The sequence below is a fragment of the Podarcis tiliguerta genome (genome assembly GCF_965153285.1).
Source record: "Podarcis tiliguerta genome assembly, chromosome: 3".
Taxonomy (NCBI): Eukaryota; Metazoa; Chordata; class Lepidosauria; order Squamata; family Lacertidae; genus Podarcis; species Podarcis tiliguerta.
The window spans coordinates 62,119,577-62,135,653 of record NC_139536.1 but is presented as its reverse complement, the minus strand read 5'-3'; the positions used below and the strand labels follow the sequence as shown (position 1 = coordinate 62,135,653).

Here is a 16,077-nt window from a genome sequence, read left to right as displayed (position 1 = left end):
CTGTGAGGTAGGTCAGGCTAAGAGGCAGTGACTGGCCCAAGGTCACCAAGTGAGCTTCATGGCCGAGTGGGCATTTGAACCCTGCTCTCCCACGTCCGAGTCCAAAACTCTCACCATCTTGCCACACTGGCTTTTCTCAATATTGTATGACTCTTTGGGGGTTGGAACAGTAAGATGAAAGGTACCCCTGAGATTTTATGACAAGCTAGATGCAGAATACATAAAGATTGTGGCTAACATTGTGTTTTCATTGCTTCCCAAACCAGCTGTGAGAGCACACTGGGTGCAGAGTAAACAGAAAGCGTGTACACAGCCTAAAGTTTCTGTAAAGGAAAAGTAGCAATCTTATTAAGGATAGGGTGAGAGACCAAAGATTAACTACAACAGCAGTTCAGCAGTGGAAGAAAAAAAAAATAGTTAATTAATTAATTTAAAATGATTGGACAAACTTGTTTTTATGGACAGACATTCTGTACCTTGAATTAGTATACAAACAGAAATTAACAGACTAAACATTTTCTACCAGCACGAAAATGCGGTGCTGGCGAAAACTTCACCAGTTGATTTCTGTTTTCATTATGCAGTTATTGAAGCCCTAAAGCTGTACAGGTCTAAAATGTGGTGTTTTCAGGGCTGGAGATTAAAATAGGTGATTTGCTGGGCCTCCTCCAACAGACATGAATCTAAGGAAACTATTTCCTAAATTACAAAGATAGTTAAAGGAACCAGAACAAGGCAGTTCTCAGAGGATTTCACTGTAACAGGAGTGACCCCACCACCAATCCCTTGGCAAAGATTGACACTCTTAGCCTAATCGTGCGTCTGTGCCTGCCTGCCAGCCCTGCTGGTGTTCTGCCAACACTAGTCTGATTTAAGCCTTCAACAGGTAGGGAAAATGCCATCCTCACTGAAATAAATGGTGCTCTAGCTCCCTGTGACTCTAAAATATCAACGTGAAATGTTAATGAATGTTCAGCCATGCCAAATTCTTGTTTAGTTGCTGGGAGCTCTAGATTTGAGAGCAAAAAAGATGGGAGAGAGACATTCAGAATGCAAGGACATGTTCACCTCTGCCTTCAGTGAGGCTTGGCAGTCCTTTATTAAAGCTGATGGATTCCTTTGATTGCCGCGGTCTTGGTTGTCATGAATGTACAAAATTGTGCCAACTCAGAGTGAGAAGGCAAGGGCTTGTGTTAATAGGGTTGGTTTCCCTTGGTTTCTAACAAGGAGAGCAGACAAGCAAATGGTAGCTGGCTATGCCAGAAGCCAGTTCAAGAAGACATAAGCAAAGATTTGGGTGGAGATTTGCCAAAAGGACAAAATCTCAGGATTGTGGCCCTCATGCTGATCTGCCTCAAGTTGATCCATAAATACAATGAAGGTAACTTGTCACAAAATAAATACAAAAGATTAATTCTTTTAAGAATATATTTTGCCAGAGAAGACAAACCTAGCACTGTTATCCAGCTTTGTTTCCTTTACTGAAGTGCACTGGGATGACATTGGCAGAGCTTAGCAATGCCCTGGAGTGCTGTTACTGTATAACTAAAAAGTCACATGAACTCATTTCCTTCATTCTTTTTTGCTCAGAGCAGGCTTGCCAAGTCAGGGGATTTTCCTGAGACACAGGCTGAACACTATGATACCTGTTCTGGAGCTTTCTCTTGTGTGCGGTGAGGAGTACACAACATTGCAGTCTAAATTACTTCACACATATTGGTCTTCCTACATTCTTAACCAAACTTAGGTATAATTCAAGCAGGTTATAAAACAGGCAGGCTTGTAACCTGCTTGAATTATACCTAAATTGTGTTAAGAATATACCTGAAATGGGTGACACCAAAGGTGGATCGCTCCTTGTTTGGGGTGTGATGAGGATGAGTGCAGGATATTGGTTTATCAAATTTACATACAATCTATTTAACTGTCTTTCCAGAATTCATTATCAGAAAGTTTAGTTGGTAGTTTTCTTGGCTATTGTCTTAACATGCTTTAGTCCAGCTGTGTACACCTTATACCTTTAAAGCACATTCAAAACACAAATAAAATACAGGCATTCTGGGAGAGTATACATGCAGAGCTGCAAAAAATGCTAAAGATCTCTTTCAATAAAAAACCAGAGGCCTACCTCCTAGATTTGGATATTCCACAAAAGAGGAAGGGTATCTTTTTATATGCCACGGCGGCAGCAAGAGTTTTGATCGCAGCAAAATGGAAGAGTAATGAAATCCCCTCTATTCAAGATTGGATCCAAAAGCTGACAGAATATGCTGAATTAGATGGTTTATCAGAAAAAATAAAGAATAAATCAAAACAGGAATTTGTTTCTAAATGGGAGGTTTTCAAAGAATATTTGAAAAATAAATATAGTAGTTTAAATTCTGTTGCAGCATTCGAGGAACTTCAGTAATAGTAGTAAGGTAGATATAAGAAATTAGATTTAATGAGAATAAGTTTAATTATAAGAAAAAATGTGTATGGGCAATAAGTAATATGAATTTGAAGTATGGAATGGACGGGAGGTCGGGTCTTTAGTGTTAAGACCAATAGATGTTTTATTGTCTGCTAGGAGTATTGTGTGTCTATGGTTGTTTTTGTGATTAGTGTATGGTTTGGTATTCGTGTTCGGTGTTTGTTTGTCTTTCTTGTTGTATAAATAAAAAACTTAAAAAAAACAAAAAACAAAAAAACAAAACACAAATAATTCTGAACACTGCAGTTTGTTAGGGGTTGCTGGAATTGCAAATCTGTGAAGGGTAAACTACAGTGCCCAGAATCCTTTGAGGGAAAGAATGTACTTGTAATGTGCTTTAAAGGTATAGCATGTCATTCAGCCTTAGGCAGAGCAGCTCTGCGACAGAGATAGCAGTGGTTGACGCAGTCTGAGGTGTAATGTAGTTTACTTAGCTGTTGAATTCAGGCAATCAATCTCTGAACCAGCATGAACTCTTTTAAGTGTTTTCCTTTCAAGAAAGAAAAAAAAAGACACCGTGTGCACTTGTAAAATGTTTGGTTTGTCTCTGGAGGATTTGTCTGTAGCAGTTCCCATTTTCCCACCATCTGACTTTTGAATTGGCTTTAAGGAACTGGTTTGTTCTGCATCCAACTTATTGCCCCGTCCTTGATTAGCCCTCAGCTTCCTGATTTCCTCATATATGAGTGCTAGCAGGTCATGAAACAGGCACTAATCCTCTGGGCAAAAACAAACAAGATGAATTTTAACAGGGAGAAATGTAAAGTATTGCACTTGGGCAAAAAAAAAAGTGAGAAGCATAAATACAAGATGGGTGACACCTGGCTTGAGAGCAGTACATGTGAAAAGGATCTAGGAGTCTTGGTTGACCACAAACTTGACATGAGCCAACAGTGTGACGCGGCAGCTAAAAAAGCCAATGCAATTCTGGGCTGCATCAATAGGAGTATAGCATCTAGATCAAGGGAAGTAATAGTGCCACTGTATTCTGCTCTGCTCAGACCTCACCTGGAGTACTGTGTCCAGTTCTGGGCACCACAGTTCAAGAAGGACACTGACAAACTGGAATGTGTCCAGAGGAGGGCAACCAAAATGGTCAAAGGACTGGAAACGATGCCTTATGAGGAACGGCTAAGGGAGCTGGGCATGTTTAGCCTGGAGAAGAGGAGGTTAAGGGGTGATATGATAGCCATGTTCAAATATATAAAAGGATGTCACATAGAGGAGGGAGAAAGGTTGTTTTCTGCTGCTCCGGAGAAGCGGACACGGAGCAATGGATCCAAACTACAAGAAAGAAGATTCCACCTAAACATTAGGAAGAACTTCCTGACAGTAAGAGCTGTTCGACAGTGGAATTTGCTGCCAAGGAGTGTGGTGGAGTCTCCTTCTTTGGAGGTCTTTAAGCAGAGGCTTGACAACCATATGTCAGGAGTGCTCTGATGGTGTTTCCTGCTTGGCAGGGGGTTGGACTTGATGGCCCTTGTGGTCTCTTCCAACTCTATGATTCTATGATTCCTCTAACAATGTCACTTGTTTATGCTTGCAGTACCAAAATGCAGATAAATCTTCCTAAAGCCCAAGGGAGTCTTGCTTTGTCTCTTTGAATGTGTGCATAAGACTGTTGACAGGCAATGTACTGTGCCAGTGTGGAGAATGGGAGGTCTGGGCATGTGCCCCATATCATCATCTAACTCAACTAGCTGGTGAAGGAACCACACGGAACATACAAAGGGAAACCGGTGCTTTGTCATGCCCTGGTAGGTTTTGCCTTAGGCATTGAACCTGCATTATTTGTTGTTTATTGCATTTATATCCCATATTTCCTCCAAAGAGTTAAAGGTGGCTTACATACCTCCATTTCCCCCTGTGATGGTAGGTTAGGCTGAGATATAGTGACTGGCCCAAGGCCACCCTGTGGGGTTCATGCCTGAGCAAGCATTGAACCTTGCACTCCCAGATCCTAATCTGACACCCCAACCACTACACCAGGGGGCCTTTGTATTAAAACAGGACTGGGCAGACTTCAGATTTTCTGGTTGTACATTCTTGTTGCTTTCTAGAACCCCAGGATTTACCAATAAGGGCCTGGTATAAAAGCCATACTCATGAAATTAAACAATTCTCATCCTACGACTTTGTTTTGAGTACCAGAACTCATAGCTTTCCATTTAAAAACAAAGATAAAACCCAGCCCTTGTTACCGCAAGCTCTCTTCATTTCATCAATATAATTTGGGCTGGGATGGGTGAAGAGAGTCATTTTGCTGTTGTTAATGTGAAGCAATTGGGAGTCAGAAATCCATTCTGATTTACTGTAAATCACCCAGAGATCACTCGTCCATATTTTCAAAGTCTAATTTATGAATATCTACACATACACTAGGGACGCAGGTGGCGCTGTGGTCTAAACCACTGAGTCTCTTGGGCTTGCTGATCAGAAGGTCGGCGGTTCGAATCCCCACGACGGGGTGAGCTTCCGTTGCTCAGTCCCTGCTTCTGCCAACCTAGCAGTTCAAAAGCATACCAGTGCAAGTAGATGAATAGGTACCGCTCTGGTGGGAAGGTAAACGGCGTTTCTGTGTGCTGCTCTGGTTTCGCCAGAAGCAGCTTAGTCATGCTGGCCACATGACCTGGAAAAACTGTCTGCGGACAAACGCCGGCTCCCTCAGCCTGCGAAGTAAGATGAGCTCCACAACCCTAGAGTCATCTTTGACTGGACTTAACTGTCAGGGGTCCTTTACCTATTTTTACACATAGACCATAGTCACATTACTTTTTATATTTATTTGTTTGTCCTGCTTGTTGCTTTGGAAGGGGAGGAATTTTTATTATTTCTGACCTTACACAACCCTCGTTTATTTTGCAACCCTACTTTACAGCACCACTGTGTGTGTGTGTGTGTGTGTGTGTGTGTGTGCGCGCATCCAGATTTTGTAGCGCATGAGTACATGGGAGCACCTATCTTCAGGACTCTTTTTTGTTCTAAAAAGCAGGCCATTATTCCAAAAGGAGGAAATGAATTGCCCTACTCAGCTTTCAGCATTTGGCCTGGGTGCTGGCCAGTTTGGGACATCTCATGGGAAGTGAGTTTCCAATAAATGGTTGCTTTAAAGGGGATAGAAAAGGGGAGATACCGGATCTTGAGATGACAATGACTACTGCAGTAACTATTGCCCTTTCGAAATGTAATGATGGCCCCTCTCCTTGCTAAGCAGTTTTTCCATGCCAGCTGCTGTGTCCATGGCAGCCATTTGCTGTCATGCAGAAGTTGTGCAAACATGAGCCGGCTGACAGGTGAAGAGCACTTGAACTATGATCCCAGCTGTGTGGAGCATGTAAGCAGGAAAAAGCTTCTCAGTCTGTGGCCAGTGTTGACACAATTAAGTCAGCTCTTACCGTGCACTCACGTGAAACTTTTATTTTTTCTTATATCCTTAGGCTGGGGAAGCCTGACCCAAGGCCTTCCCAAAAGGTTTCCTTGCTGAATGATGCTCCTTGGTATGTGCTATTGATAGTGATTTGGAAAGCTTCTGTACACAGTGGATATCAGCCAGATGTTCATGTTTCTCAGTTGTGGGATGGCTTCCCTAAGGAACACAGGACTGCTTTCAGAAAAAGCATGGAAGGGCAACCCCAGCCCACCCCCCAAAACCAACAACCAGTATGGGCAAAAATGAAAAGAACTGGCTGAATTAACAGTAGAACAGAATAATCCCTATGGGAATGTTCCTTAACTTATCTCAGGCCAGGTTGACCCATGCTGAATCCTTGGTGGTTGCGTGTCAATGTGGGCATGGCCACTGTAGAAGTGTGTGTGACAGTTTCTAAGGGTGTGCATGGGACCAAAACCTTCAGTCAGAATCAGAGCAGGAGACCTGCAAGAGTAGTCAGTAAAAAAAAAATCCATTATTTTTGCATTAGTTGCAAATATTAGTATTTGCATTCCTACCTCCCCCAGATCTGCTCAGGGGGGTTGAGAGACCTCCCCAAACATATTTATAGGGGGGAGCGGGACCTCTTTTTTGCACACAAAAAATACACTCCTGATTATTCCTTTGTGAGCAGGGCTAGGATTCAGCACCTTTTAAATTTAGCGACAAATGCCAGCCTCAGAGGGATTGGTTCCACTTGGGAGCTCCCAAGCAAAGCTGATCCCTGCCAAAAGGAAGCGTGGACAACTCTCACTATCAGCTGAATGGGTAGAGAAGCCCTTGGAAAGAATTGCATCTGTGCTGATTTATTCAAGCTGATTATGTCAGTGCTGCAATCTGTTAACGTCTGCATGAACTGATTCTAACTGCCAGAGGATCGAAGTGGTTCTTGTGGCACCTTTCTAAGTGTTCGTTCCTTATGCTGGAACATCAGGCAACTTCTGCTGCCTACCGGCCATCACAACAATTACCCCCAAAGTGGAGGGTGGAGAAATGAGGCTATTAAACCAGGGAAAACGTCTGAGGCATGGTAGTGCTTGTTGGATTTGGCAGACCAGGGACAAATTTGATGGTAATACTGATGTGCCATGAATTTCTAGGAAACAGTGTATGGCATCACTCCAACTTGTAGACTTTTCCTCTGCTACAGTATTTAAGTTTAGAATAGCACATGCATTCATAATGCTTGCTGACAGTGCAAGATTTAGAGAGCACCTTTGATGTGTTTATATGACATGAGGTCTCTGAAGACGTGAGATCATAGTGTTTTTCCTCTGAGTTGACTCATATGACAGATGTGACTAAGGCAGCGAAGTGAAATGCTGTAGGGCCTCTGTAGCTCCCCTTGGGTATTCTGGATATTTCAAGGTTATCGGGGGTTACACAAACAACTTCCTAGAAATTGCATCGTGCAGCCCTGAAGTTGACAAAGGGATAAACCAACCAAGGTGGGTGACTGCACAGGCTCCTGAAAGCTCATCAGGCACTCACTAATGGGGAAGCTCTGTTGTCTGAGTTGCACCTTGAGTTCAGTTGTTGTGAGAGAGGGAGAAGGAGAGGGAGATGAATTCTCTCTACTCTGCTCCTTCTCTCTTTTCAGTTTGTGATTATTTGCTGTGAAATTATGGAACTACTATTGCATTTTATTCACCTTTGGTAAGGTCAATGAAGGTAGATTTAGAAAGCACAGAGTGTGAGTTTTAATCCCAGATAATCTCTTTCCCATCAATTACTGAAGTGTGTTTGACAGAGGACAAATGGGAACCGTGTTAGGCATACAGTATTCCTCTCCCCCTTTTTTAAGAAGATGTTTTCAAACACAAGTGGAAAAAATAATCTGATATGAAATTGCTAATGACTCACTTTGGTGTGGCTTGAAATGCTGGAGCACTTAGGCAATCATGCTGAATGTGATTTAGCCTACTGCATCCTAATAGCTTTGGGGTTTTTCTCTCTCATAGGAGCTTATAGACTTGCCCTGAACAAAAGTTCTCTTCAGCAGGCAACCCTGTCTGGACACTTTCATGGACACCCACCCACACATCGGATGTGTTGTGGATTAGTAGACATTTAGTTATTTACTAAATGCAAGTCAGCAGCACCAGACGACCCTGGTCAGCTAGGCGCTGGGGTGGATTTCACCCTGCGCCTTGCAGAGCCGGGCCAATGCTGCCGATGGGCCCTGCGCTCCTTGGCAACATCCAAAGACCCTGAGGGGCTGGAGTGGATTGCAACCTGCGCCTTGCAGAGTCAGGCCCAGGCTGACACCCAGGGTCCAGCACTGGTGGCAGCAACAAACAGCTCTGGATCACCCAGCCACCCTACCACTTACCTGACCTGGGGGTTCTGGATCGCGGGCTCTCCTGGTCAAAATGGGAGCCTCAGTGATTGCCCTCTCCCGCTAGAAACACACCCAGACTGCTCCAAGAAAACACATGTGGCAAAATGGAGCAATAGGCCCTGGCAGGCTGTCCCCTTACCCGCTTGTGGTTGGCCAAGTGGTTAGTCATCCAATCAGGATTTATTTATTTATTTTAAAAAATGATTTCCTCACCTTTACTTTTCACTTCCCTCTGTGGCCCCCTAGTCTCATGCTATGGCCTCCCATTTACACATTTTTCACCTGTGGCCTCCTTGGAATATGGCCCCTGGTTGGGAAACACTGCTCTAGAGGCCATTGAAGGAAGGAGAAATTCTTCCAGGATGATGCGGGCAAGTACATTATGAATTAGTTCTTTCAAGCAGTAATATGATGGAGACACCTTGATGCAGTCACACAAGGAAACGGCGCAATGTTCATCCAGAGATGCCATCTTGGGATCTGGAATCTGGAACTTGTGAAGTTGGGAGTGCTAGGGCAGACCATTTTCTGCAAGTTTGTGCATTCTTGTACAGCCATTCCTTTGCATTTACTCTAAACGAAAAATAGATATAATGCATTCAGAATGTTTTAAGCTACTAAAAAGGCTCCAATTAATTTCAGTGTGGTGTGTACAAAAAGCGCTCCTAGTGGCGTGTACATAGAAACTATAGATATATCAAATTCAATTCACTGACTATGTATCTCAACTGGTTATGTAGACAAGAATCATGTCAATGCAAAATTAATCCTAATCATACACATTGAAGGGGCACTTTATTCAAACAGTGATTTCAAATAAAAGTTAAGGGTCCTTGTGGCTAAGCTTATACTTTCAGCTCTCTGCCTGGTTCCCATTATCTTTCAGTGCGTGCCAATTATTTTCTCTCTTTTTTGAAAATAAAAACCAACACTTTAATTTTCACCTGGTAGCTGAAGAGTGCCTTAACTACAAATTCTGTGTCTGAATGTAAAGAAAGATGCATAGATAAGATTATATAACAGTGAAACACTGGAGGTACAGGGAAGTGTCTGGGAAGAAGAGAAACTCTTTTTTTGAGTCACAAATCATTGCACAATAATAGTTCCACAGAACCTACAGTACGTTCATTTCTACCTCAGCCAAACATTTACAGTATGTCTCTATTGGGCCAGCAGGTCCAATAAAACCTAACAGCTCTCAACCGTTGAAAAACACGTGTGCTTTGCTCTTCATTTTTTAAATTAGTGTTACAGATAATATTTTTGGGTGAGAGTGGTACTCTAAATCAGAGAGCTAGTCATTCACAAACCATGATGGATGACCACCATGCTGTTCCAAATACATGATCAACATGACAATTAAGAACTACTATTGCCAAAACAATGTTGGTGTCGTGTGGAAGTCAGTTGGTAGTTCACCACACCTAGAATCATAGAATCATAGAGTTGGAAGAGACCACAAGGGCCATCGAGTCCAACCCCCTGCCAAGCAGGAAACACCATCAGAACACTCCTGACATTTGGTTGTCAAGCCTCTGCTTAAAGACCTCCAAAGAAGGAGACTCCACCACACTCCTTGGCAGCAAATTCCACTGTCGAACAGCTCTTACTGTCAGGAAGTTCTTCCTAATGTTTAGGTGGAATCTTCTTTCTTGTAGTTTGGATCCATTGCTCCGTGTCCGCTTCTCTGGAGCAGCAGAAAACAACCTTTCTCCCTCCTCTATGTGACATCCTTTTATATATTTGAACATGGCTATCATATCACCCCTTAACCTCCTCTTCTCCAGGCTAAACATGCCCAGCTCCCTTAGCCGTTCCTCATAAGGCATCGTTTCCAGGCCTTTGACCATTTTGTTTGCCCTCCTCTGGACACGTTCCAGTTTGTCAGTGTCCTTCTTGAACTGTGGTGCCCAGAACTGGACACAGTACTCCAGGTGAGGTCTGACCAGAGCAGAATACAGTGGCACTATTACTTCCCTTGATCTAGATGCTATACTCCTATTGATGCAGCCCAGAATTGCATTGGCTTTTTTAGCTGCCGCGTCACACTGTTGGCTCATGTCAAGTTTGTGGTCAACCAAGACTCCTAGATCCTTTTCACATGTACTGCTCTCAAGCCAGGTGTCACCCATCTTGTATTTGTGCCTCTCATTTTTTTTGCCCAAGTGCAATACTTTACATTTCTCCCTGTTAAAATTCACCAGTGTGATGTCTCAGCAGAGTAGGCAGAGGCCCAGCAGAGTCTTCAGAGATTTCTTGCTCCCAGCAGAACAGCTTCTTCCAGAGTTAAGGGGAAAACTCCTGTCCCACACAGTTCCAAGGGACAAAGTGTTTATTGTCTCCAGACACAAGCAAAGCTAAACACTGCTATCTATTGTATACAGTTCTTCTGGTCTTTGAAGTACAGATACATGTGTACAGATCCACCAACACTATCACTTTGCTAGCTAGAACTTCTTTCCCTGACTCACACAGATTCAGAGTCAGACCCTAACAGCAAGCAGGACAGGATGCGACACAGCAGACACATAACGAAAGCAATGCCCTAGAGACTATTACACCCATCTCTGCATTCCTGAACCAATGGGAGGGTGAATGACTCAGCACCATATCCTCAACCTTGCTGGTGTTGCTCTGGTAACCCAGTGCACCTGTTCTCTTATCTCTGAACATCCAGAGAGCATGTGGGGGATGTGCTTCTAAAGACATGAGTCCAAACATGCATGCTGCAATTTAATCCATTGCTCACATTACATCAACAAACAACTGCCCTAACTTCCCCCAAACAGAAGTTTCTTTTTGATGAAGAACTTCCTGTACAGAGTGATCTGGAGCCACCAAAGTTTCAACATCTTGAGGGCTGTAAGTTTCTCAGTGCATAAAGTCTTTGCCGCCTCTCCCTTTTAAAAATTTGAACTAGCTGACAGCACCTATCAAATTTTGATGTGCCTTCCCCATTCTTCCTTCTCTGTGAAAAGGCAATGAGGCAATCTCAAGCTGAGCACAAGGGATACAGGTGGCCTGACATGACTTGGCTTTCCTATTTGCCAGCATCCACCATGTACAAAGTTGGGTTAGAGGAAATAGGTGGTTCCATGATCTTAGGGACCTTGCACCTTCTCTGTTTTGGTATCCAGCGCATGTTGGCACTTCTTACCCCCCTCTCTTCATGGGGGTTGAAAAATTGATTTTCTTCACTTTGGCTTATATATGTCTGCAAGGGAGCATTCTCCTCACACATTCCTCTGCATGCTAATAGTTGTGTGGCTAGAAACAGAATTTTCAAGCTGTCAGATTTCTCTTCTCTTTAAACCTTTAGTCAGCTCTCCTACCCTTTAAAAATGTCTTTTCAGCAGCCTTTTCTTGATTATAATAGAAGCTGCTGAAGCGTCTCATGGTTCTGTCTAGAAAAATTGAATTAGTTCCTTTAAGCTGAAGTTGATAATTCTGCTCTGAGTACAAAAATAGATATCTTTTTAACAAGAATAAAAAAAATCAGCAAGCATGTGGCTGTTTCTAAAGAGGCATATGTTCAGGCAATTAATTTTAAACAAATTGAAAACTAAGGCTGAGCCAACTTGGGGGGGGGGCATTGTATGTGGTGAGTTTTGGTTTTATCCTCAGCAGAAATGGCCCTTTTCAGATTTGAGATTAAAAAAATAAAAATAAAGGTGATGGTGATGAACTTGAAAATTGAGGAAAGTGGGGGGAAGGCACCAACCAGGGGCAGCTCTTCCCATTTCACCATCTGAGGTGCTGCCTCACTTACCAGGGTCACACGGCAGCAGCTTCCAGCAAGATCTCACCAGAAGCCACTGCTTCTGCCGCACAATCTCAACAGCAGCAGAAAGGGAAGCATCTCTTCATTGGGTTCCACCACCCGAAGAGGCTGCTTCAGTTTGCCTCATGGGTGGGCTGGCCCTGGCACAATCTCCTTAGCTGGAGTTGGTAAATATAATATGAGCCGTACTGGATTGTCCAAAGGTAATCTAGCCCAGCATCCTGTTTCTTACAGTACCCAAACATTTGGTAGTTAGGAATTCTCCAAGTACCACATGAGGACAAATAGCCCAATCCTGCTGCTATCCTCCAGCAACTAGTATTCGGAAACATGCTGGCTTTGATCTTGGAGGGAGCATACATCCGTCATGAGCGATTAGTAGCCGTATCCTCCATGACTCTATTAAGGGTGTCCAAGTTGATGGCCATCACTACCTCTTTTGGTAGTGCATCCCATAGTTTAAGAACACACTCTGCGTGCTTTTGTGTGTAGTGAAACCCTCCCCACCACACACACCATTTAGCTTCATTGGATGAATGTGTTCTAGTATTATGAGAGAAAGAGAAAGATCTGTCTTCCCAAAGCCTGTCTTGGGAAGGAAAGAGAGGAAAGATGACATTTCAAAGCCTAAAGCAGGAAACGCAGTAAATTATATAAACACTTTCAAGGTACTGCACGACCCTCCATTTGTCCCAGGTGGTCGAAGTCATCTAGGATAATGTCACAGCTCATCCATTACACCCTCTCTAGCAGCAAGAGTTGCTGGAATCCATCTGGGCTAAGAGGGATTAAGGGTGCTTCCAGATGGGAGTTCATTGTGCAATCAGTGCTGCTCATGCATGCATCATGCAGTTTTTAATCATCATCAAAATGCCAGCGCGTACTTCTTCTTCTTTTTTTAGATTTAATCCATTTTGCTCTACTGTGGAAAATCGGGTGCATAACGATAGCCCATTCTACATCTGCAACATTGCCAATATAAAAACTCATTAGCTATTGGGCTATACGGGTTGGTGGCGGCAGCATTCTGCCACATGTGCAGAGACATTTCTGTGGGTGGCCTCTGACACAGCACAGCAACTTCCATTTTCTCCTCTCTTATGTACAATCTGGCCATTTTGTTTCTGGAGGCCCAAATGATACCACGTGTACCTATTTCCGCCGTTTGCAGGATGGGGACAGCATCTCCAGATTTTAGCAAGCTGCTTAGGAGAGTGCTCTCTCTCAAGATTTCCACAACAGTACACCTAAGGGCTTACCCTAGAGACTGTAATCATCAGGCTTAAAAAAATATTATTATGTATTAATTTGTAGGTTGCCTTTTACGTGATTTACAAACATACAACTAAAAAGGCTAAAAATAACAGCGCAAAAAAGTGAAGATAGGATCAATACACAGTACTCCTTCATTGCACTTCTGCGAGCCTTTGCCAGATAACTATCACTCTTGTACAAGACCCCAATATTAAAAAAATTAAAATGGGCATTCCCCCCTCCATTTTGCCCATTATGAAGCGTTATAAGTAATAGAGCAATGCAACCCCCTGTTGTCTGAGTTCGTCTAGAGCTGGGGCACAGCAGTGGGGGCAGAAGTGGAGCATGGTGCTGTGGGCTTGGAAGTGGCAATTCCCATTTTGCTTTGGGTGGTGAGGTGGGGTGGGCTGCCCTTGCACCAGACAACACTTCAGCCCCACAAGAACCATTGTTTTAGAAATCTCCATTATTCTAAAATGTGTCACCAACCACTTGAGGGTTTTTGAACAAGTGCCAATGGGACCACCTTCTTTTAGTCCTTTCTCTCCTCCGCTCAAATTAGCCCACCTTTTCCCAAGAGACAGAAAGTGCGTGTCACTCTTCCAGCTTCTTCCTTCAGCTCCATATGCTTCTCAAGGGTGAAAAAGATAAGCACCCATGCCACCTCATGACCATGGTGGCAGTTGGTGGTGATTCAGAAGTTTTGTGGGCACCAGGAGAAGATCTCAAGGGCACCATTGCCTCCAAAACCACTGTGTCTTCCTTATAGATGTATGTTAATACATAATATATAAATGTAACTTCTCATCCCAATGGCTTATAGTATGACTCCAGTCCATTCAATTCCATGAATATGTGGCAATAGTGTTATGCAGAAATAAATTCACTTTTTTTTAGCAACATGTTTTTTGTCGCTTTATCACTCCAACCCAATCTGAGAATAGTTGAAGGCACTGCTATTTCCATCTTTGGATGTTTCTATTATTTTTATTTCTATTATTTTTTCCTATTGCTTTTTCATCTCTTCTGCTTTCTGTGTCTGTTCCAATGATTTAAAATCAATGTTCATGATAGTTTTTTTGATGCTATCCTCACGGAAGCCAAGATAACTAAACTAAAATTTAAAAGTCTAAACAACAAAATCTTGAAGCATCTCAAAGGACTATTATGGTGTAAACTTTATGTGCAAGCAGAAATATTACGCCGTGATAAATGTGTTAGCCAGCAAGATGTGACACAACTTTTTCTTTGCGGCAACAGACTAACATGGCTACCACTCTGTAAATTAAAGTCTAGCACTTCAGCTTAACTGGGTTTAAGATTTCCCCGTGTTCATGCAATTAAGTTACAAAGGCAACAACACAACTCTCATTCCTCACACCCTTTATTTATTTTTTTGAGAAAAGCTAGATTTTCAAAAGGAAAATATACAGCGTTAAATAATTCATGTGTATCCTAAATGTTTTATGATATGATTTTCGAGTTCTAATTGAAAAACCCTTTGCTGCCTTTCTCACACAGAACTGTGCCAGAGAGTGGCACAGCTCAGGGGAATTCTAATGGACCTCATAGCCTTTCAGTTCTAGGTCACTGATTTCAGATATGGACTAGTAAAAGATTACCAAAGGGCACATTTCTGTTTCCTTGTGCACTGATATCACACTTACAGTATGTACGAGTCATCTGTCTGTAACTCAAAAGACTGAAGACTGAAGGGAAGAAAAGATGTATTATTTATTTGGATTAACATGGAACTATAAGAACTGCTATGCTAGGCAACCCCAATATTCTAGACAGAAGCCCCAGGACATGATGCTGTCATGCATTCTTTGTTGCTTGCATTCTGTGAACATGGGGGCATTGATCGGCCATTCAGTGCTTGAATGGCAAGAGACGCTTGAAGGCCTGACTGAGCTCATTACTTTTTATTTTGTCATCCTTAGCATAGGTGCCAACTCCTAGGGGCTCAGCTCTTTTGGCCCCCAATTTTTTTGGGAGGGGGGTCCCTGATGTTTTTAAAAAACCAGGGCGAAGAGGAGGCAAAGCGTGGAGTCGAGCAGGAGAAGGCTTCAGTGGCCAGCTACTTCTTCTGCTGCTATTGCTGCGGATGAGGGAAGCAGCCCCAGCGGATGGAGGAAAAGGAGGGTACTTAAGGAAGACTGGAAAATGACTGTAGAATATTTGAAGAATTGTTGTAAACAGGTTAGAACGTTAGCAGGACTAGAGTAAATTCAGCAGTAAATATTACGTTGGGATAAAATGAGGAAGGCGAAACATGGAGTAAATATATGCAGCAGTAAAGGGTAATCAGAAGGAACGATGGAATGGGGGAAGTCAATGTTCAATTTAATGTTTTGCTCTGTTTATGGGAATTATAAGTAAAACTTATAATAATAAAAAAGGAGGTTGGTCGTGGAGCCAAGTGCAGTCAGTGACCGGTGGCTCCTCCTCCGCCTCCTCTTCCTGCTTGGTAAGGAAAAGACAGGGGAGCAGCCCCCAGATGTTGGTAGCAGCAGGAGGAGGCCGAGCACCAGAGAGGAGGAGCCACCAGCCCTTGAGGCTGTGCTAGCAACACATTCAGCTCTGCCACTGGTTCCTTCTGATGTCCTGACATTGCATGTGTGATGCGCGACATCACACGCGTGACATTGCCCCCCCCCTCTGTTGGTGCCTCTGCTCCTTAGCTACTATTTTCAGAAAGTTTCAAGGGCACATAGGGTTGGGGAGGATGTTAGAGCTCATTAATATATTTGCTGAGCTAAGCCCCTCCCCCACACCGAATAATTTGAGTACAGGAC

The 16,077-nt window shown here is 43.1% G+C and overlaps 1 long non-coding RNA gene across 1 annotated transcript in view; it reads left to right on the top strand.

The window, feature by feature from the left end:
* Positions 1 to 16,077, top strand: part of LOC310675060 — a 45,799-nt gene that overhangs the window by 17,186 nt on the left and 12,536 nt on the right. Inside the window, exon 3 of the long non-coding RNA XR_014509907.1 lies at positions 5,911 to 5,970. This is a non-coding gene — a long non-coding RNA (uncharacterized lncRNA). The remainder of the gene's footprint in view (positions 1 to 5,910; positions 5,971 to 16,077) is intronic.